At 43.5% G+C, this 23,497-nt stretch overlaps 1 protein-coding gene across 1 annotated transcript in view; it reads left to right on the top strand.

The window, feature by feature from the left end:
- The window catches only part of PIGL (phosphatidylinositol glycan anchor biosynthesis class L), a 50,945-nt gene that overhangs the window by 5,639 nt on the left and 21,809 nt on the right, over positions 1 to 23,497 (top strand). The gene's annotated exons all lie outside the window — the stretch shown is intronic.

Below are 23,497 nucleotides of genomic sequence, written 5' to 3'. Positions count from 1 at the left end.
TGGCAAAACACGGTGTTGTGTTTCCCTTGACTCTAACACTCCTGCCCAAGTAACTGTGATCGCTGATGTCTACTATAAATATTAACTGTAATTTAAAATATATGTATAGTTTAGAATCAGGTATAGGCATTAGCAGAAGTCTTTTGTCATATGAAACATAACATTAATTTGGTTCATCTAAAAGTATATTTCAGTTAAATGCTTAAAGTCGTGGACCTGTATTCATTCATCCTGATTTGTGCTACTCTTGACAGGGCCATTGTGGGATTTCATTGCATTTACGATCTGGATTAGTTTTGGCTATAGAAAAAATGAATTATTTGTTCATTGTGGTATGTTCATAATGAGTATTAAAAACAGTGCATAATGGGATGACAGTAAAATTCTTTCAATTTAAGCTATGCAAGATTTCTATTTGTTTTGAGGTGTGACATTGTTTTCTCTAGTTGTGTGTAGATATGATGGTGGGCGATAAAACTTCTGTGTTTTGGGATTAACTCAGACACTCTGTTCTGAGGGGAAGATTTTAACACAGAATCAATGAAACTCAGAAGGTAACATTGGAAGGGCCTCTTGTATTGCCTGGTCCCTGTCCTTCAAAGCTGAGGCTGACAGAAGCTGAACTGAATACTGACTGCTAGGAAACACAGAACAAGAGGTTGTTTCTATTGTAAACAACTGTCAAAATTTATAAAGAATGATTTTGTTTTAAAAGTTTTACCTTTAATAGCAACAGATTGATTTAAGGCCACACAAACTAGAAAAGTCAAAGTTGAAACAATCTGGCTCCAAGCAGGCCCTTTTCCCATGAAAATATTTTCCCTTGAGCTAAGGCAACAGAAACCACAGTCCAGAATATGAATCTTCTTGAGTTCTTTGCTTTTTTTAGCCTTAAGTCTCTCTCCAAGTTTTGGCTCACTTAAGAAAAGAAAACTGTATCGGAGTTGTTTTTTCCTTTAGAATGAAAGGAGATGTTTCCCTTCGCTTCTGAAGAACTGGTTTTGAATAACCTTGTGTTTTGTAGTACAGTCGTATGACAACGCCCAAAATGGTTGAGGACGGATAAAGAAAAAAAAAAAAAGAACACAAATACGCTTTGATTTGCACAGCATAAAGGCTGCTAAATGAACTCGTCGTCATTTTAAATTTACACAAAGAGCACAAACCCCAGAAGCCTCCTGGTCTTTCATCCTCTAGCGCAATGTGTGGTTGGTTCATATGTGATGCAAATTTCCTGCTACTGCTCAATAATCCCCCATCATACACAGTCCAGGGAACAGCTTTTTGCAAGTAATACTTGGGCTTTTTTAATAGAAAAGTGAGGACTGTTTCAGAGAAAAAGTTTGGATAATGCCTCCTTCCTACTTCTATTACTAGCATAACAAAAGTTAATGTAAGTGTCTTATACCTGATTTCTTCCAGTCGATATAGTACCTGAAAAGACTGATCCTTCCTATTGTCCAGAGATTTTGGTCATGGATTAGAATATATAGTGTTATTCTAGGAAATGGTTTAGATTTTGAGGTCTTTATTTCTGAGGTCTTAGATTGCTTTGAGATAGCCAAAGTGCTGACTTTTGCTCAGAAAAGTTAGGTGTGTATTTACAATGCATTATTTGCTCTGTGCTTACTTGTCATGTGGGTACTCTTTGTGAAAAACATCTGTGAATTGAGTTTTAGCAAAATGGTGTAAGAGATAATGGTATAAGAGAATTTTCAGAGGACTCTGGTTTTCTAAAACAGCTGTATTTTCCAGTAGTTTGTACAAAGCACTGGAACTCAAGGCTCCTGAATCTTACTCTTGTTCCTGAATTCCTTAAGGCCAGTAGCTTTGCTACTGTCTCCAATCCTCATTTCTGTAATTTACAGATTATATAGAAATATTTGCCAGTGTGGCATCACGTGAGACTTGCTAAGTTAATATCTGTTTCTTACCACTAGATTCCTATTAAATTTGTCTTGGGAGTGCAGTTCAGCTCTTCAGCTGAACTGCCCAGTCTTCCATGGGTATTGTTTAAGATCAGAACCCTTTGGCTTTTGTTGCTCCTAACTCTTTAGAAAATTTTCCATCTATATAAAGATGTAGCATAGCACATTGCTTAAGGACTGTAACTGGCACACGGCCCATCTAACATTTCTTATGCAAACACTGGATGCTTTACATTATCCAAGCTGCAGATTTGTATTTTGGTAAGGAAACCCCAAAGGATTGCTAGGTCTGGATCTGCTCCAGCCATTGTAGTGTGGAGCTGAGTCATGCTGCTTCCTCTTTCTTTGCATAATCTACAATTGAGTGAGTAAAATTTTCAAGCTGCAAAAGGGGAAATGTGTCTGAAAGCAGTGGGACAGGCTTGCTCTGCAGTCACACTTGGCCAAGCAAGTCTAAAGCCAAGCACAGCATTTTGAGTTACGTGTGACTTGTAGAAAGAAAACTGCAGTCAGCTAGTCAGTCTGTGATAAAATCTATGTTCTACCATGAACCAAAAAATTAATTAGACCAAAATCTCATTAATCAGCCCCTTGCCTTAAATGATACATAAAGTATAGCCAAGGTTGCTGCAGCAGCATTAGCTTAGTCTCAGACAACCACTTTGCACTGAATCTTCAGCAGATATTTAATGCAATTACTGTATTTGTTCCCTCACTTTAAAAAACTCAGGTCTTCTGCACAAATATGGTTCCAAACCATAACCACATTCCAGCCTTAAAGCTATTTTCACTTTCTGATTACCATTAACAAAAATGAAGCCCAAATTATTTTTTTTCCTAATATCTGTTTTAATTTCATTAAAAGATAAACATCAGGCCACATTTTACTGCAGCTTCTGCAACTTTGATCCTGACCATACTGGACAGAAAGGAAAACTGACTGTTTGCATCTTTAATGTGACCAACCATGTTTGGCCTGAGTTTGTAGTCCAAAAAAAATAATAATAATAATAGCTGGGATTTGTGTAAACTAGAAAACTTTCCACTCACAGTACAAAGGCTTTCTGCAAATAATGTTACATCTGTTTCCAAGTTTCCATGGAAATTCCACTCCTTCCACTTTTTTATTATTATAATTTCACTCAAGTCCAAAAGGGCTTTGCTTAGACAATGCCCGGGAGAGAAGACATCTGCCCAGGCAGAATCATGGGCTATCTCCATTTTTTTTTTTATGAGGCTGCAGAGAGGCTCAAATTCACTGTTTTCATAAGTTTCATAGATGGTTCTTTGTGGTTGGGGTTTTTTTCCCCTCCTACAAGGTAAATACATTTTATTGCACTTCCTCATGTTTGACTTTCAAGGAAGTTGTCTGACATGGGGAGCTGGTGGAAGGAAGTGAGTCTGTAAGGTCATGGGAAAAATATATCTTTAAATAAATATTGTGTGTCTGATGTGATGATCAGAAAGATATAAAAACATGCAGACCTTTAAAGAATGAAATATGTAACTCAAATCGTGAAGCTTTTGATTAGAAATTAAAAACACATATACAGATGGTTAAGGAATATATGCAATTGAGTGAGTTCCGTTTAGATTTACTTAGATGGTCTGTAGATGACTTTATTGATTTGAATACCGGCTGCTGAGTGCATGAACACTGAAGATGCAAGCTCTATCGTAGAAATATGTACCACAATATGCCTGAGAACTCAGGGCACCAGAGTGAGGGGGAAAATCCTGGCCCCAGTGAAGTCTGTCATTAATAACGGTAGAAGCTGAAGGTTTCTGCATCTCGCTGTGTAATGCCAGGGGAGCTAGAACTAGCTCCCCAAAAAGTGCAATCCGCTCCCTGGCAATCCAGGTCAGCTCTTGCTATTCTTAGTGGCCTGATTTTTCACCATTAACTTCATGTATTTTTGCTTTTGTCTGACGTGGCTTCAAAATAGAGCACAGAGGCTGTATTAATGATATTCATAATTTAAGCTTTCAGCATCGTGTGAACCTTTTAAAATTTAATTCTCTATGAGGAGGTTTCTTTTTCCAGTGTCTGAGTCAAATTTAAGTCATAGTAATTAGTTACCTTCTGTCTTTCTAACTTCTTTATGGAATTATAGTTTGGAATTTTATTTTCCTGCTGATTCTAAAAAGCCAAGCTCTAAATACAATAAAATAGCTGCCATGCTTTATTGCAACAGAGCTGCATATTCAGAAGTAAATGCCAGAATTCCTCTAGATTTACTTATCCCACCAGTGCTGTAAATCTCTCTAATTTTTGCAGCATTTTTTTTAAATCAAGTAACATCTCTGGGGCTAGAAGGTCTTGGGTAAAATTCAGTGGCACATTAAGTGTGTATTGCAAGGAAATCATCTTGCCTCTTGTGAATCAGAAAAACTTATTCCTAATCATGCTGAGTACAAACGTGTTTTACCATTTCAAGAGCCTTTGTTCCTTAGGTGGCTGTCTCGATCTTGATGTAAGCTGATGCAAGTTTGATTCAGGCCAGGAACCATCACTGTAATCAGCACAGGTTGTTTCAGGAGGGTGGGAAAGCTAGTTGGGGCCGAGGACAGGGAAATGCGCTGGAACAGGGAAATATATCGGAAATCATGTGTTTTTCAGTGTTATCTTATTTAGTGCCATTTTGAAAATGTTCTGCATGTGTTAGACAGGCATCTTCTCCGGAGCAAAGAAAAGCTTAAAATTCAGCGTTGACATTTAAAATATATTGGGAATGCTTTCCTCCTCGTGCTAGCAGGAAAGATATAATAAAATATAGAAAGATATGGCCATTAGATTAAAGCAGTTTTCCATGACTAAACCCCAATACCATTTTAAAGCCCTTCTCACAATAATGGTTTGGGCGTTAACTCCTCGTCCACAAAAACTGCGTTGTTTCTTTGCATGTTCACATAATCTTACCTTAATTGTAGCTACATTATAAAATGCTGAGTGTGTCAGTTAGAGCTATGAAATCTGAGACTATGGCCTCATTTGGAAACACTATCCAGTTGCATCTGCATTGGACTGAATTTTCTGCAGATCACATAGTTACTGGGCTGAGAACGGGCATTTGCAGCATCTCTTGGTTGAACTCCCTTTGGGGATCAGTCTAGTGAAGGGCAGAGTCCCCTGAGTTCTCTCGGAGGTCAGGACTCCTCGTGTTTGTGGCCCTTGCAGCCCGTGTGTGTCTCCCTTCTCGCTTTAGCTGGCGGTAGATGCAGGGATTTCCCCCGGCAGGTCTCCGGAAGATAAGTTATTTCAGTGTTTCCAAGGACCTCATGACATTAAAGACAGTTATAGTCTTATTCTTGTTCTCTTCATCTAATTTTGCTAGTTAAACAGTCACTGGAAAAATGGTTGGAATAATCAATAGATGAGCCTTGGCAGCAAGGACTGTGTTAGGGTGGTTAAGGACAGCATATTTTTAATTCCAAGGCATTGTGTTGAAGGCGCTTGGGCCACTTCAGATGCAATGGTGCAGTGTCTCGCTGAGTGCCAGCAATACAGTCAGTTCATCTTCAGAATTCCCACCGAAGCTGGAAGGCGTCTCCGCTGCCGACAGTTAGTAAGGAAGTGCGTGCGGCGCCGGAGGGATGGGTGGGAAGCGTTCAGCGACTGGCTGGCTCAGGTTGGGTTGATGAGCTGCACAAGGGTGTCATCAACACTGGGGCTTTGGGACAGGGGCTGCCGTAAATCCCTGAGAAATTCCTCTCCCCCTAAAAATAATTGCAAAATATTCAATGGGAACCCTTCCAGCTCTTTTATTTAAAGGCAGAATCAGGATGAATAAAATAGATATGTTTTATGGACTTCACTCCTGGGTAATAAAATGAGATTAGTCACTCTCAGGCTAATTTATTTTTTTTTATTTCTCATGTAACAGTAGGAGGAGCAATGTTTGGACTGCGGATCTTGTCCTCAGAAATGTAAAGACTCGGTGGAATTTCTTTCTTGATGTACACTTAGAATCTTTGTTTTTATGCAACCTATGTGTGAAGTCTGCACCCCATATAGCTGGTGGAACTGGAAACTGTAGAAACTTGGATTTATTTCTTTCTTTTCTCAGAACCATCTTCTGGTCCCATGAAAATCAGGAGGAGTGTGGGCACTGACTTCAGTAGGACCAGAAATTGGCCTTGTAACAGTGAACAAGAGAAGACCAAAGTCTTGTTTTAAGAAATACTAGTACAGAGAAAGTTGGAAAAACAACTGTACAATGGCTGTTGGATAAAATATGTTTTTTCTTAATGACCTTCCAGTTCAAATTGGCTCTGTTTACATATAAATGAAAAGCTGGTTTGTCTAATTGCCAGCACAGCAAAACTCAGTCTGCAATCTGCATATCCAGCTGTGTCTTTTGCCTCTGACATCCTCCCAGTAATAAAAGTTGTATGGCTGGGCCTTGGCTAGAAGTGCAGATGATGTGTGAGCCAGAATAGCATTCAGCCTGCTCTTCCTCTGCAAGACATTAACAGTTAAAACTTGTTTGTGTCAATAAAATAAGCATATACAACTCCTAACCCCTCAGGGACCAGATATGATGGATAAGAAGATGCTCTTTTTCCATCATTATATTTCTGACCCTGATCATTTTAGGGGGTGTTTTAGGTCTAATGTAATGATTAGACCCTGATCATTCTGATCCAGACTCATTTTAGTAGTGAGTCTGTGAGAGCTCAGATTTTTTACTACCTCAGTACTAAGTTAGAGGAGAAGCCTTTATGGTGTTTACTTGTGATAATGCAGCATCCCTAGAATAGATATAATTGCAGCATCCTTTGCAGGGCTACCTGCTCCAGGTTCTTTGTTCTTTGCCTTCAGAGTACTGAAAGAGCCAGTGCTAGCTGCAGTACTGCAAGTGCTGTCTTTGCTCTGCAAACCTGTACTCTTCACAGTTTGCCTGTCAGATTGACAAATAGAGAGGTACAGTCCTTCCTCAGCAGAGAAATGTTACTGCTAACTTGTCTACTAGTTTGTACTTTTCTGTCTTAATCTTCCCTCTGGTGTTTTGCTAGTGAACTAGGCTATTTGCTTGATTTGCAAAGCAAAGGCTCCCCAGCTTTGCCTTAGGGAGGGTTCCATTAGCAGCTTGTTAGGAACGTGGGTGCTGCATCTGGTGGGAGAGGAAGGTGCCAGTGGGGTGCGGGGTGATGGAGAGGGCCCATGTCCCGGGACATCACATGCTGTCTGGATGTGGGTACAGCCACCTCAGTTCAGCGGAGCAGTGCAGGACAAAACTATATTCACTGCAGGCTGAGTTATACCCATGCTGGGAGTTCTGGCTGCAGGACAGAGCTCCATAAGCAATTTCACTTGCAGGTTGCACTTCGGCTACCTCATTGTAAAGGACACCTTACAAAACTCTATAGCAGTTACATGTAGCGAGTGTTAGCTCCACTATTTCCCGTAGTAAAAAACTGCTCAAACTTGAAGCTCAAGATTAAAAGCTCATCCAGTTGACAGCATCACGGTATGAACTAGCAAAGGTGCTCTCAGCAGTGTAGACTCTAAGATTCCCTAAATGCTCCTGACTGACTGCAGTGGGTGTTAGTCTTTGCAGCAGGGTGATCCAGGACCTTTTTTTTTTTTGAAGCATCCCACAGCAAGAGAATTCCCATCTGTACTTTTTGGCTGAGTTTGTTGTGACATGGCCTGTTGTTTTTGCAGTCTGTGTCCATTCTCGAGTTCCTCCAGGCATCCCTTTAAATGAAACATTGCATCATTGAGGAAATAAATCCATTAAAAGTGAATGCTTTCACCAAACAGTTGGAGCAAATATCATCAGCTCTCATATACCAGAAATGGATTTGCAAGTGGGCATTGCAAAATTTAAGAAGAACAATAGCCTTTCTTGAGTGGTCTGATAGAACAGTGTTGCAAAAAGCAGAGCTGTGCAATTATTCTTTTGCCACACGATGAATGAAGGTTTCATATTTGCACAGATAGGATGTAGAGCCGTTACCAGGCAAAGCAGTTACAAAGCAATGGGGCTTCACACTTCAAAATCCTTTTGAAGGAAGAGAAATGTTAAGTTCTCTGCTGAACTCTGCTAAGCTCTCTGACCTTATCTGTGTGTCTCACTTTCTCCCTGTAATAATCCTGCCTTTCCGCAGTGCTGCAGGAATGGGCTAGTTATTTGCATACTATTTTAATGGTGTGAAATGCTGTGTAAGTGCTAAGGCTCATTGTTAGGGTTTTCCTTTCTGGCCAAAGGGTTAATTTCCTTCTTCAAAGAAGGAGATCTGATTTAGGTTTGAAATGGTAGGAGGGAAGACAGAGGATTTTGTTCTGCAGGAAACTAGGTCAGCAGGTTTTTATTATCGTGCTCGACAGCCCAATGTGGTTTGCATTTAGGAATGAACTCGGTTGACACTGTGTATGGTCGATTTCCTCTTCCCAGAAAGCAGGCCTCAAACATCGCATTATGGCTTTCCCAAATCGAATGCAAGAGAATATCTAGTGATAGAAACACAGGCAATCATGAGTTTGTTAGCTGGACTGTTAGAGCTGTCTGTCAGGAGTGACACAGGAGCCCACACTGAAGTCCAAGATTTTGGAGAGGAAGAACAATAGGGCAGGGATCTTTCCAGCCACTGCGACTGAAAAGACTCAGTCAAGTGTCTTCAAAATCGCAGAGATTTTCATTCTTTTCACCCTGCCTCTACTGATGGTTGTTCTACAGTGCTAACCTGTAGCACTGTTTGTTTTTCGTTTGGACGTGGTGAGATTCTGATCTTGGTCCTGGCAAAGAACATTTGGAATCATTTCTCAACTTTTCTTTACAGTGTATTTTTCACCTTACTGATCAATAAAAATCCAAGTGTTTATAACTTCAGAAAGCCCTATTTTGTTTAGATCACAGGGATTAGGTAAGGGCGATAGAGCTTAGAAAATCTGTTTGTATGTCTAGGAAAATTTCTGAGTGCTAGGATTTAAGGCTGAACATCTATTTTCAATTTTATACTCTTGTTGTTTTACAGCCTTTAATGTGATTTAATGGCTTTTCAGTATAATAAAAACATCTAATTCTGTCCTGTTTTAGTCTTCATTCAGTTCTGGCATCGAGATCCAGACATTTTTGCAAACCAAGTTTGGCTTTTAAAGCTGAACAAGGAAAATACAGGCAATACTGAGAACAGACAGCAGTAGGTTGCCAGCAATTCCTGGAAATAATGGAGTTTCACAACCATACCCTGCAGATTGGACATTTAGGGAGGAAAATATCCTTGCGGCTAACATGAACAGAATAATGAAAATGCAAAGTGTGTTGAGGAAGTTTATTATGGTAAAAATTCAAATGCTATTCTTGGGTTTAAACCAAAGAGCATAATACCAAATGCTTCAAAAGGATGACAGCATAGAAATAACAGTGTTATTGAATACCGGTCAGAAATCTGTGCGCAGTCTCTCCTGAATATGCTTTTGATGTCCTGCTAGGCTGCACCCTTTAGTCGTTCAATGCCTTTGAATCTTTAAACAGTTTCATCTGCAAGAAATGTGCTCGTATAATCATCCTTTGAAATGTGCACGTGTTAAACAGGGAATGAAGGAAGCTGAACTTCTCTCATGCTGTTGTGCCCTTCCACTGTTGGCACCTGCGACTGAGAGGCAAGAGGACAACAGTGTGTGTCAGGGTTAGGGAGGACGGGTAGCAGACAAACACACGGACACAAACACATGGACACGATAAAACATTCGAGCCCAGGCAGCGTTTTGGAAATTGCCTTCTACGTAATCAAAACAGAAGGAGCTGTAGGAGAATCTCCGTTGCTTCACCCAGGGATGAAGAATTCTTTCACTCAGATTTGAAGTAATGATTAATAAAATACCACTAAGTTGCTGGAAGGCTTGTGCCGTATTCCTTACTCCCTATAGTTAACTTTGGAATTTTATTGTTAGCGGAAGAAATAAGAGGTGGAAAAGATTTCCTGGCTAGTCTATTTTGGGTTCCATATGTCAGTCATAGGAAGATTTGGGGATGTGGCACGTTAGGTCAAGAAGGCTGGTCATTCTTGCTGTAAATAACAAGGGTAAAATCCTGTGTTTTTGTAGAGGCTTTTTGTGCCCCAAAGGAGTTCATAAAGGATCACAAATCATTAGCGTACCGCAACCATCACTGAAAATATGTTAGCTTCTGGGAGGAAACAACAACTGTCAATAGCGCTCAGTAATGCCACGCATCTGTGAAAAACGCCTGCTGTTGTATATTTGTGCTATTTCAAATGAATTAACTCTAAAGTTTCTAGACGGAAAGGGAGCTTGGTAAGGCAGAAGAGCCCTGCATATGCATCAGTGAGTGAACAGATGCTTGCAGCAGACTGCTGGATAAACAGATGCTGAGTGTAATGCTGGTGTACAAAATAAGCCATTTGTGCCCATTTGGGAGCTGTGCTGCATAAAGGATGCAGCCTGAAAATTTAAGTAGGTTATGATGTTCCCTCCTATGGCTGGGGTTAGAGCTCAGTGCAGCTAACTGCAGAGCAGTCACTTTGTGGAACAAACACGAGGGCCCTAAACTAAAATAATCTTTCAGAGAACAATGATTTCATATGGGTATATTTCTTTTTGGTTTTTAAATGTATCCTTCTCTTTACCAAGGAAAGTAGCTATTTAATGGTTAGAATATGATCTCTGAGCTAAGAACACAAACCTTGTTTATCCCTTTCTGTGGTATAAAATATATTTAGTCTTGCTTTATTTGTAGTTACTACTCCTTGGTGTTTTAACTGGTAATTAACCAGTTATGCTTTGATAGTTGTTTACAGCTGGGAACAGGCTGACAAGAATGGTGCTCTTTGTTCCCCAGGGAAGAGGGAATTGTGCCAGGTAACTACCCCGTATCTGTTTCCCAAACTCAGATAGTCATTTCCAGGGGCAATCCCTGCACCAGGAGATAGGCAGCAGCAACCTCCTCTCAAACATAGCTGCTCCACTAGGGATCTTGTCTGAGAATGGCAATCATTTGCTTGACTCATTTTAATGACAATATAGTGCAGACAAAAGGTGCTAGATTGAAAGCACTAGTGAAGCAAGGACATAGGTCCCATGCACTATAATTCAGAACAGAGTAAATTTCCATGCAAATGCGTGTTGGTATATTCTGTCACTGCTTCAAACTGATTGCGTGTATTTGTGAGATTACTGTCCAATATGATTCAAATTTTGGCCTCTTTTCTTGGATGCAAATAAGAAGATTAATTGGAATAGGTCTAAAAATGTATTAGTATTTAAGGGAAATTTCTTTTCGTCTCCTTTTCCATGCCAATCCTTTACACATTATGCTCCAAGAAGTACCATAAGTTGAGCTGAAGCTTTGCAGCCCCTCTGTACAGAGTCTACATACAGCTGCTGCTCTATTTAGTGTTCTCTCTATCAACGGGGAGGTAGGGGGCATTTTTTATCTCCGTCTTCACATATCCTCATTCCAGGGGAATGAATCTTGTTAGAGCATTCTAGAGCAGTGTTCTGCTAGCCCAAGACCTTGATATTTAACGTGTTTGATACCCCCTCCTACAGTGGCTAATTCTGTTGACTCAGTATCTTTCCACAGCATCCTTGCTGGGACTTGCTCTCAACTCACCAGTGATCTCTGGCTCCGCAGCAGCTCTAACACCTGAGGGATCCCCAGCCAGTCTTGGCAATTGGACCTTCCCACTGACCTGTATTAGCTCAACAAGTTTTGGGAGTCTTCCCAATTCTGCTATTGCTGTTTACAGCCACAGTAACTAACTCCTGACATTTATTCCCAGCTTGTTCTCTGATTGCTGGGACTTGGTGGCTGTTTGCACATGGGGCCCTTCTGATAACGCAGGCATTTGACCTTTCTATTCTTAACCCATTAACATTTAGAAAAGCTGCTCTCCTCACCTCTACAGGCTGCATTCCTCCCCCCTTCCCCCAATATCCCTGTTCCTGCCAGATAAGATTACGCCTGGGTTATATATTGATCTAAGAGCAGAGTGCCAAATGCAGCCCACACCAGTTCAAGGGCAAATACTGAATCCGTATGAGCGAGTTCACATGCTTCACTTCTGTAAGGGAAAGATAATGTCCAAGGGCTCTTTTTGTGCCCTTGCAGAACCTAAGGGCAAAGGCAGGTGGATCAGTTCTATATCGGGCCAGGAGAATGAACGTCATTTTAGGTCCCAGTCCAATCTGCCAGGGCTACATCTTTCAGTTGTTTCCTCTTCTTCATGTGTGCCTGCAAACACTTAAACAGTTGAAAGGGTTGAGGTGATTATGGGTGGAGACAGTGTATTCAGTAACCTGAGCATGGAAATAAGAGCCACGATTGCTTTATTTTAAGCCAAACCCAGCTCAGTGAACAACAACTCCATTTTAGTTGGTTTATTTTACCTAATTCAGAAACTAGGTAATTCAGGATTGAGAAACTCATTCAAAACGGAGGAGGAAGGAAAGTTCCTTTTCCCCCTGCGGTTTGGGAATAAAAACAGGTGTGAAAGACTGAGATGGCCAGTGGGTTAGATGTTTGAGGAGCTCATGTGATCCAAAACAACTACTTTAACTCCTTAGCCTACAGTTACTAAGTTTCTTTACTAGATCTGTTCATTTTTAGAATTTTGATTTGGTAATTTTTCCATATATTTCTTTTAAATTTAATATAGTTTTAGCCAGTTATTAAAAGCAATTATAAAGTCATATTAATGACTTTGAGTTCAGGCTTCCATTTCAACTCAAAATTGCACAAACCATGAGTAAAAATTTATTTAGTGGAGAAGAAACACATTGCTCCCTGCTTCCTAATGCAATAAACTGGAAAAATTGAATTCTGTGCTCAGCCACTGAGATGCTTTAGAGAAATCCCTAGAAGACTCTCTAAAATGTGTGGATTTAAACCTGGGTGTCCTGTACCGGATGCAAAACAGGTAGGAATTTTGGCTATTTGGATGTGCTGGATTCATTGCTGCATCTGTGAGTTTCTCAGCAAGGAAAGAGCTGTTCATCAGCGCAAGGATCACGGCTACGTTGGGCGCTCGCCGCAGCCTTTGCCACTGAGGAAGTTGCTTTTATCCGGTCCGAGATCATCACCAGCCAGTTGAGGAGCCTGGGAGAGACAAGACCTAGGAATGCAGTGATTCTCGCTGGTCTTTTCAGCAGGGCTTAGAGATTCTGGCTTTATGGTGCCTGTTTTTCTTTTCATTTTTTAATTTTCTCCTTCAAATGCTCCATGAGGCAGATTTTTATTAGTGACTCAGAGCAAAAGAAAATTTTAGGCTTTTGTGATAAGATATTGGATGCCTGGGCAGGCTTTCAAGTACTTTTTTTTTTTTTTTTTTCTTATACAGTGTACTTTACAAGCTGAGATGTGAGTGTGTGAGCCTCTAGTTATGATTAAAATACCAAATCATGGACCTAGGAAGCAATAAAGTATTATGTAGGAGAAGATTCATCTTTTTTTGACATTGTTTAAAGAAAGCCCAGATGTGGGAGTAGATATATACTGAACCAATTGTTTTCTAAGCCACAAATGACCAGAAAATTAATTAAAAAGAAAAAAAAAAAGGTGAGAGAGCTTAGAGAAGCAAACCTGCAGAAATTAATGTTTAAATGATGTAGTCCAGACAAGTTTAGCCTTAAAATGATCTACATTAACAGTAATTGATTTGGGAATGTTTAACCGGCGGGATTTGAACGCAGGAGACGGTCTCGCTCGGCGGCTGCAGACCCGCGCGGGGCACAGGCTGCCCTTGTGCTGCAGTGTCCTGTGTGACGAGTCGACGTGTGGAGCTCCGGGAAGCCACGGAATTTCTGCCCGGGTTTCCCATCCCCTTGGGCCAGCCCGTGTCCTCGCAGGGACGGCCGTGCGGGTCTCTGCCCCCCGCTCCCTTGTATGTGTATTTATATAGTATTTATATAGTGCAGGTGCTGTGTGTCTAATGCAAGGTGGGCACAGAAGCTGCTCATTCACATATAATTCTGCCAGCAACAGGTGACAGGAAAAAAAGGGAATACTTACACTTGCGAAACAGCACCGAGGTCAAGGTGCTCCTCTAACAGCTCAATAGAAACTCCTTTAATCACACCCTGCAAACTTTCTTAGCTGCCTGGCCTATTTACAGTCCTTGTCCTTGCCCCTAATCCATTTCAGAAGATGTTTCCATCCTGATTTAGAGATTGCCCAGCAGGAGATTTTCCCTCGCATGGGGACAGCTGTGTTGACAGTTTCTCCTGCCTCAGGGTGTTACAGGCTCTCTGTGATCAGCTGAGATCTGCACATGCTTCAGCGCCTTAGCAGTGAACTGAAACAACCTTTGTTTTGGACAGCGAAGGAAGTGACCGTGTTTAGAAGTCTGGCAGTCATTTTGTGACATCTTCTAAAGGATGTGTAAACAGCAGAGCCAAGTAAAGAGTCCAGGAGACAGCCTTGCTGTGTTAAAGTTCATGGTGCAGCACTCAAAGAGGGATGGTCTGAGAAATGCATAAAAGAAATGCAGGTGATTTGAAGTTAGCTCTTAAAAATGTGTTGAGTAATTTTGCATGCAACATCTGCTCCCTTGATTCCTATTCAGTATTATGGTTTTACAGTTGTATACCTCTTTTCTGAAATGTGTTTTTTTTTCTTATATTTTCCTTTTTGCTGCATGATAGAGGTACATATCCAACTTGCTGTCTGAGGAATCCTAGGAGTTACTTGTAGCAACAGTAGAAAAAGGACAGACATAAATTAGATTTTTAAACCAAGGCTGTATTATTTAAAATGAAATTTGCATAGCGATACCAAATCCCCACTGACTACGAGCCAGAGTATCTATCAGAGTATTTTATTCATGCTGTGTGACAGTGCAGTCAAGTGATGTCTGTACTGATTCTATTTATTTCAAAATCTAAAATGTCTCCAATGAGCATTCAGTATAATTACTGTAGGGACAAGGAGTGACATTTTGGACCGATAGCCACACATAACTCAAATCTCTTGCAAAATACTATGCTGCTTCCCCCAGGAGAACGAGTCAGACCTAAGAGGTAACTGGAAGCAGGTTCTACTGTCGGGATTCTTGCTGAAAATGCCCTTCTGCAGCTTCCTTATGATTACATCTGGGGACCACTTATTTTAGTGTATCAGATAATCTCCACAGCTGCATTAATGTACAGAGAGAGAAAGATAGAGAGAGGCATCCTTTAGGGTAAACAGGTTTAATTGTACATAGTATTGAAGGAGAGACCAGGTACAGGAGATACGAATGCTTTGCTGGACATTTTAAGCATCTTTCCTTCCCACAGCTTCTTCAATCAGATTTGTATAAAAGAATAAAAATGTACTTTTGACAGCAGAGCAGAAAACTGGAATAGGTCTTTAGAAACTGAAATGGGATGAAGCCTTTATTGTCCTGAATCCTTCTGTACCTACTGGAGCATTAAATTAAAACTGTTTCCTTCCAGGTCCATGCCAAGTCCTGCTCCCGCTGTTAACAAGTCACATATTAACTATCCCATTCCAGCTGCATGTGCCATAGACACTCATTTCAATACCCTCTCCCTTCAGTGGGTTGCAGTCTGTTTCTCCACAATTATTTGCATCGCAGTCATTCAATTCATTATATAGCTTCCCTTCCACACACGTATTTACTTCATAGTTTTTTGTGACTAAAACTTTTTTTTTGGAGGAGTTATGTGCTGTTTTCTCTTCTTCACAAGTTAAACTTTAACTGATTTTTAATAAGTGTGTAGGTGTTAATTCTGTCCGTAGTTTAAGGAGGAATATCCTCTTGTAAATCAGGTCTGAAGTCTTCTGAGCACTGAGAGGACTAGCAAAAATGCTTGAGAAGCAACGAGCAATTTGTGCTCATTTTGGGGTACAAAATGGCAAGGGATAAAAGGGCATAGTTCATTATCTAATTTGGATGCATAAAGTCCATCTCTACTTTGTGTCATTACATTGCATCAGCAAGATCTTTAGAAGGAGGGGTCACATCTGCAATAAATTATAGTCTCTCTTATTTAAACAGTAGCATCATTACATTTTTTTTTCTCCTGTATTTCTCTTTCATAAGCCAAATACTCCGCATTTCTCTTATTCTCATGAGTAGACACACAATGGGATGCCATGGCTGGTGCAGAGTTTGTCTTTGAAAAAAGAAAAAAATATATAGCAAGATAAAGCACTGGCAGGCAGAGGTTTCATTTGTGTGGAGAAGAGGTGAGGGGTTTGCAGAACTGATGCTATTGCATTGAGTACAGTGGGAGTAAGTTTGGGGTTCCTACCTGGAAACCAGAAAATGCAACGAGTCCCACCAGTACAAGGGCAACTGCTACCAGCCTAGCGGGGCCGCCTGATGCATCAGTGTTACTGTGTGGACATCAACGCTGGGAAATGCTGACGGATTAGTCGTCTTGCTCGGGTGCACGTTGGTAATCTGCAGGCTTTTCTTACCGAATCGTGCGCTGAGGATATAAGAACCGTGTGAGGAAGGAGCTTGTGGAGTGACCTGCCCCGTACCCGCGGGGTCCCGGTGCCTCCTGCTGTTTGCCGGGGACTCCGAGCACGGGACTGCCGCGCTGCTGCCGGGCTTGCGTAGGAATCGTCCTCCCAGCGCCCCAAGGAGAAAAAGACGTTTTTTTCCTTTATTTTAAACCTTTACAATTTCCACCCCGCGGGGTTTCTGCTGCGGAAGCCCCGCTCTCCCCGCGCTTGCTTTCTCCTGGGCCCCAGCCGCTGCGGCATGGGGGCTAATCATCCCTAGCCCTTGGCAACCTTGGCCGGGGCCTTGCGATGCCGCTGGCTGCCGGGAGCGTCGCTCCGGCCGCGCCACGTGACGCGTGTAAACAGGCGGGCGCGCGGTGCCAGCGGGGAGGCTCGCGAGTGGGCCAAGGTTCAGCGGCCGCGGCGGCCGCGCGCCGCCGGGTTACTGCAGAGCAGCAGCGCCGTTGCTATAGCGAAGCCCTTGCATAACGTTCCCATTAAATCAGCGGGAAGGAGAGGGAGGCAGAACAGCAAAGGTCGCTGCGTTGCGCTCTGCTTGCTGCGTAGCCCCGGCGGGCTGTGTCCTGGGCTCGCCGGGCTGCCGGGGAGGTGACGCGGATCTGCCCCGTGCGCACGGCAGGACCTGGCCTCAGCCTCGCTCGTGTCATCATTTACCTGGGGCGTCCGCCTAGATGGGGCTGGCAAGAGAGCGCCTGCAAGAGGATTGTTTGCACGAGAAGAAGCTTTGCATGTGCGTAATGTTTGTGGCATCAGGCTCGCAGTTAGGTAAACGTTTGACATTGATACAAGCTGTCATAGGAAGGGAAATGATTTGACGGTACTAATGAAATATGCAGCCTGCAGATTCCTGGGCACGTTGTGATGTGTGTCAGGAGCTTCGTGTGCCAGCGTTGTACTGACAACCCGCTGAGAACGCTCTGCGTTCGCGTTCCCCCGCGCACCGCAGCGCTGCCAGGGCGCCCGCAGGTCCCAACTGCAGCCTGCCCTCCCTGTGCCAGGCTCCTCTCAGTCCTGGCTTTGCCAGTGATTTGTATTTCAAATGTAAAACGTAAGTTTTGGTTATGAGTTCACTGAACTTTTTGTTCTCTCTGAGGACAGCCCACACTGTGGGGTCGTGGGTGCATTGCTAGACCAAAGCCAATAATAATAACAGGGAAGTGAGGCCTGCTATGAGCTATTCTGGGAACTGCCTGACCATGCCACATAATGTTCATTTCTTCGAGTAAAGATGGCCCTTTTGGAGAAGTGCGGTCTGTACTTTCTGTTACTCTAGGAGTGTCAATAGACACGCAGAGGTGGGGAATGTTGGGTCCAAGGAGCTAGCTCTTGATGAGGTGAGTTCACCATTTTTTGTTTTCAGAACTGTTCATTCCTCTTTTTGGAGCTGACAGAGACAAGAGCAGATTGTTTTAGGAATGTGGAGCAAAATTCCCCCTGGATCCGCAGCCGCTGTAGTCCATACACTCCGCACAGGCTTCCACGGAGCGCGCCTCAGCCCAGCAGTTGTGCTCCGAGCTGCCAGGCAGCCGGTTGTTTGAAGATGCTTCTCCTGTTATAAGTCTGTAGATGAGATGGTCGGATGATGCTAATAGATCTGTTACTTGCCAGTGATGCCAGTCATTTGGGACAGATGCCAGAAATACACTGTACCAACAACATGCAAGAAAATGTCAGTGAATTCTTGTTTTCCCAAGATTAGCAACACTCTCTGAACAAAGCGGGACCTTAATGATCTATTTTCCTGAACAGCTGTCTGAAATGTGAACAGAATTGACTTAATCCCACACTGCACTCCTGTCGGCTGCCCAAACCACGCTGCAGTGGGCCAGGGGAGCAAGTGCTGACTAATAATTCTGCATGGCAGCCTCAGCTCTCGTGAGGCTGAGAGCTACTCCACTAAGCCTGGCCTCCAACTGATGCTTTCAGCGAGGGCTGTGGTGGCCCCCGGCAGATGCTGCAGAATGAAGTTCATGTAAAATGAAAGGGAGGCTTCTCGGCCCACGCTTTGCAGGTCACTCTTGGCAGTCTGCAGTGCTGGCAGCCGCAGGTCGTGCTGCAAAGGAGCCAAGGGGCGGCTGCCGGGGACGTGTCGCTGATGTGGGAGATGTGGGGGCACTCGGAACGGAGGCTCATCCTGCCTCTGGTGACACAGGGACGAAGGACCGTGACTGGCCTTGGCGTCGCATAGAGCGTACATGCTAAAGGAAGGCAGATCAACCCCAGACGTGGGGAACGTAGGATGGAACACGGCACCCAGCTGCGGGTGGAAGGGGAGGGGATGGATTTCCATGGCTGCCTTGTCTCCAGCGACTTCAGCCTGCTTTGCTTCCTGCTGCCAGCATTGTGGGGTCCCTGGTGCGCTCCTTGGCACGGCGTGGTCCTTGCAGCTACGTCCTGCAGACTTCCACTTATGAATGCTGAAGCTAGGGTTTCTCCGTGCAGACTGAACTGAATGAAATAATGTCCCTCTTGTCCCTCTCAGATGAATTCTAAGCTGTCCACGATGCGGAGGTGTGTGGCGCCGCTGCCTTGTGCAGTTGATCAATCAGCGGTGCCGACTGCTGGGTTCTGGTGGGATGTTCTTCACGCCGGTGCCTGAGCACGTTCCAGCAGCACAGGAACAACATGTCATGCTCCGAGTGTGGCACTTGCGCAGGAGACTCCCGGCTCAGGTTTCTGCACCTGCAGGTTCTGTGTTTGCAGCACAGTGTTAGGGCAGCGCCATGTGCCAGCCGCGTCAGCCATGCATGAGGTCTGTGCAGCAGTGAGCATCCAACAAAGCTGCAGAGCTGTCAGCCCAAAATCTCATTTTCTGCAAGTGTGACGCTGCTAGAAGTCATGTCCCTACAGTGGGACTGTGCTGCAGTGTCGCATGGTGACACCTGGCCACTGTGTGAGCAGAGCAAGGGCCCCTCAGGTGACGCACCCAAATTCCTGGTGTGCAGCTTGGCAGAGAGGGTCTGTGTAGCTGGGATGACATTTCCCCCAGATGTCTCAGCTTTCTGTGTGCACTGGAGAGTGTGGAGAAATCTAAACTTTAAATATCGCTGTGTTTTTGCTAGGAAAAGAAGAATGTCCCAAGGATGGTTCCTCCTGTTTGCAGCTGAAAGCAAAGCAGTTCGTGATGCCACTGGGAGTTTGTTCGCTCTTTCGCGTCAGTGCTGCAGAAGTTCTGGCCGCTGCAGGACCTTATCCTAGTCGTAGCGCTCCTCTGCACCACAGCAGCAGAGCTGCTCGCTGCGTTCTTCATTCTGGAACTTTATGCAGGCCTTTAAATCAGGACTAAGCTCTGGAACCTGAGTCACTGCTCCATGGGGAGACGATGCAGGGAGTAAAAGGCAGGTTTGGGGAGCTCCCAGTAGCTGAGATTGCCAAACATGTGCTTTAGATCTAGATCTAGAAATCAAAGAACAGACATAACACTTCTCTTACAAGGATGTCAGAGTTCTTTACATAGCTGTGAGCATATAATTATTTTCATTTCACAGGCATGAGGAGTGAAAGACTGGAAAGCTGTGACCAAAGAGGTGATCAGCTCAGAATTAGCTAAGCTGGATTCTGTCTTCTGTCCTATGGCCACAGTGCAATCTTCAAACTAGTTTTTCAAAGTTACTTTTGTAAAGTAGTTTTAGCCATGGTAATTTCTGTTCTTTTCTGTTCTTGAAAGGCACCATCCATTGTTTTTGTTTTAAGACACTGAATATGAACTTGTTCCTGCAGAGCTTTGTGCTGTAATTTATCAACACGGTGCTGAGGCACAGACGTCAAATGAATACCAGATTTCAAATTACGATAAGCAATTGTGTCATCTCTGTGAATAGGCATCAACTCTGCTGAGAAATCATCAATAATTCATTACAAAATAAATGAGTACAGGGACGTTCGCATAGGTCTTTGCAAACAAGCAGTCTCGTGTTCTGTAATAATTCCTTTGAATTTAAACTCAAAGGATGTTTATTTCTCTAAGAGAAACGCACAGTCATGCCCAGGTCAGAGGGTTTGTTCTCCAGAGATCTAATTGCCTTTTGCCTTTGGGGAGCTGTGGGGTGGTTGGGATGCTGTCTATCACGGGGCTGTTACTGGAGCAGAGGAGCAGCGTGCACGGCTTGTCTGGGCTGCGGAGGAGGCAGCATGGGGAGAGCTCCCTGCGCTGCTTCCCTTTACCAGGACTGGTGCCAAGTGTGGCCACATTAGTGATGTCAGCGCTTGCCTGTGTTTTAGGCATCTAGACTTACTTAATTTACCTTTGAAATGTGTATAAAGTAGTCATAAACTTACACATTGCAAAAGCTAGGGATGGGAGAAGAGGATTATGTCCCTTCTGCCTGTTCATTTTGGGGGAAGGGGAGAGGGGAGATATTTGTTGTGTGCTAAAAATCTCAGAATTGGCTTTTCTGTTTTAGGTGGCTTTTCAATTGATCATTTCCCACTTAGCACTGTGGTTTATTCCATGTCTCTCCCAAACTGTTGATTACTTCACTCCAGTTAGCACATGGCATCTGTTCTCTGTATAACATGGTGTTCAGAGGTGCTGGCCATTTGTCTAAGAGTGCTGTTTTCATCTGAGTGTGAGATACACATGCAGTCTAGCAGTCTTTCCCTTCTGTCTGTTTTTGGCCATTATGCAAATATAAATTTATAGTCATTAATTTCAGGATTTAGAGACTCTGCTTCAAGATCTAGGGCTAGCCTGTCTTAATTTATCTTAGCATCATCTCAAAAATAAAAACTCTCTGCTCTACTTTAGGGCAGATGCAGTAATTTCTGTTTACTCTTTTTCTTTCAATTACTTTGATGCTGTGCTATAAAGGTCAGTGATTGCCTCTAGTTATCACATGGCTTTTTCACTAAGTGTCAACTCACGCCGCGGGATTCTGTGGGTTCCTTTGCTTTTTGATCCCCAGATGTTCAGTTTATGCAGTTAAGTCTATACAAAGGGCGTGCTGTGTTCCAGCACACACATTGTGGTCACTGTGCTCGGCTGGAAGCCTCTTGCACAGCCCTTCACCTGTTTCCTATGTAAACCACCATCGAGCTACTGACCTTTGTGCTGATTTAATGCAAAACCATTCAGTGCGGGGAGGAGGAGAAATTATGCAGAAATGTTTCCTGGTCCCTAGCCATGGATTGATTACGGTCACGCTGCAAGATAAAAAGGGACTTGGAAAGCACTTTCATCTTTACCCTTTTGGTGTATACCGGAATGGAAAATCACATTACTGCCTTGCAAGATTTGCTCTGGTGTCTCAGAATATTTTTAATAGAGATGGGGAATAAGTATCTTCCAGGAGGAACTCTATTGCCACTCTGCTCCCTCATTGCCACCCCCAAACACTTTATGTCAAGGCAGAGGGGGTGCCTGCCAGACCCTACCAGGGTGTCTGTCACATGGGAAGAGGAACTGGCTCATACGGACCCCACAGCTTTCCAGAGGGGCAGATCCAGGATTATTCTAACTTCATGTATCCCACATAGGATAACCCATTTGTGAAGTTATTGGACTTTGCATAGTCTAACTGTTTAGTTTAATCTAACCTTTAAGAGCGGTCACAGGAGCTTAGTTCAGGAGCCAAATAAATTCCTTGGAAGGCTTTGAAAGAAGATTGGACGTATAAATGCACTGGTGGTTGCTAAAGGATCGGTAGAAGATGAGTAATGGAAAGTTGGCCAGGGACCGAGTAGTATATCATGTAAGAGGGTATAACTTGGCTATACACGTGTGAAGGTTTTCAAACCTGCCTTGGACACACTCGAATTCTTCCAGAGGAAAGGAATGGTGCCATCCTGAGCCTTAGACATTCCTAGAAAGATGACCCCACAAAACAGTCTACACTATTGGCAGGAGATGCTGCTGGCACAGGGTTTTACTGGGCAAGGCTGAGGCAGAAGAGGAGCTGTACTGCACAGCCCGTAGCAGGAGAGAGAGGAGCCTGGACAGGAGATGGCATCAAGATGAGACTTGGACTTCTTTGATTTAGGCAGCTGTAACTGCTGGACAGCATCTGCAGAAGGCCAAATTTTGGATTAACTTGCACAAAAATTCTCCTTTCCATCCCACCTTGGTCCGTAGTTTCCAGACACAGCTGCAAATTCCCCGAGCTTTCTTATTTTATTAAAAATTTTGTATTGCCCCTGCCATGAATCTCTGTGTTCCTGGCCACCAAGGGCTCCATCCAGGCAGGATTTCCCCCTTGTTCTGTTACAGTGACCGACAGCCACAAGGAGCTCCCTGGGGCGGAGGAGACAGGGCGGCCTTGGGGACAGGTGTCTCCTGGACAAGCTCCAAGCTGCTCCAGGGAATGTGCTAATTTTCACTCCTTTATCGTCCTTTATCTCAGCCCTTCGACCTTGAGCTCAGAGGCATTACTAGCCTTAGCCAGAAAGGCAGAGTGTGGAATTAACCATTTAAATACCAACTGGTTTTTGATCCCAAGCCTTGGAGTTACAAACAAATGGATGCAGCCTATCTGAATTGTTGGGGAGGTCAGTGGACTTCTTGGGTTTGGTGAGCACTGGTTTGAAAAATACTCAGAAGATGTGCACTAAATAGGTCATCTTGTGAAGTACAGCAATTTTCAAGTTTTATATGTGCCTACAGAGTTCCTAGCAGATGTAGAGATGTCCTTTAAAAATGCCTTTGTGCGCACTGTGTAACAGCTTGGTTTTCTTAGTCACCTTCATCCTTATCCGGGCCCCATTACTGAATGTTGGTGGCCCGTCATGTCCACCAACGTTGTGAATGTGCTTAAGAAGATGGTGTCTGGCTTGCGGGATCAGCTTCTCCGTCTTTGGTGCCTGACAAAGTCTGTGCAAGGAAAAAGATTCCTTTGCCTTACTGGGAGTTAAGGCTGGTCTCTCTGTGAGCAGCAGTAAATGGGGAGAAAGGGGAACTTTTGCAGAATACTCCTGCTAATCAGTTCAGTGTTCATGGAGTTAATTTGCTCATGCCTTCGGATTGTTTTGTTTCCAGGGATTCTAAACCATTGCCTCCAGCTGTTCATTTCCATTGAACAGGGGTGATCTTTATCTGTCTAAACTAGTTAAAACCTGCTCCACTACCCAGCAGCCTTTTTGGAAACAGCCCAATAAAGCTGAGTGCGGTGGCTATGACTCTAACAGCCTCCT

This window comes from Tinamus guttatus, unplaced genomic scaffold (assembly GCF_059628265.1).
Source record: "Tinamus guttatus ecotype Peru unplaced genomic scaffold, ASM5962826v1 Tinamus_guttatus_pri_ptg000480l, whole genome shotgun sequence".
NCBI classification, from domain to species: domain Eukaryota; kingdom Metazoa; phylum Chordata; class Aves; order Tinamiformes; family Tinamidae; genus Tinamus; species Tinamus guttatus.
The sequence above is the reverse complement of the archived record's forward strand: the minus strand, read 5'-3'. Positions and strand labels throughout refer to the sequence as shown.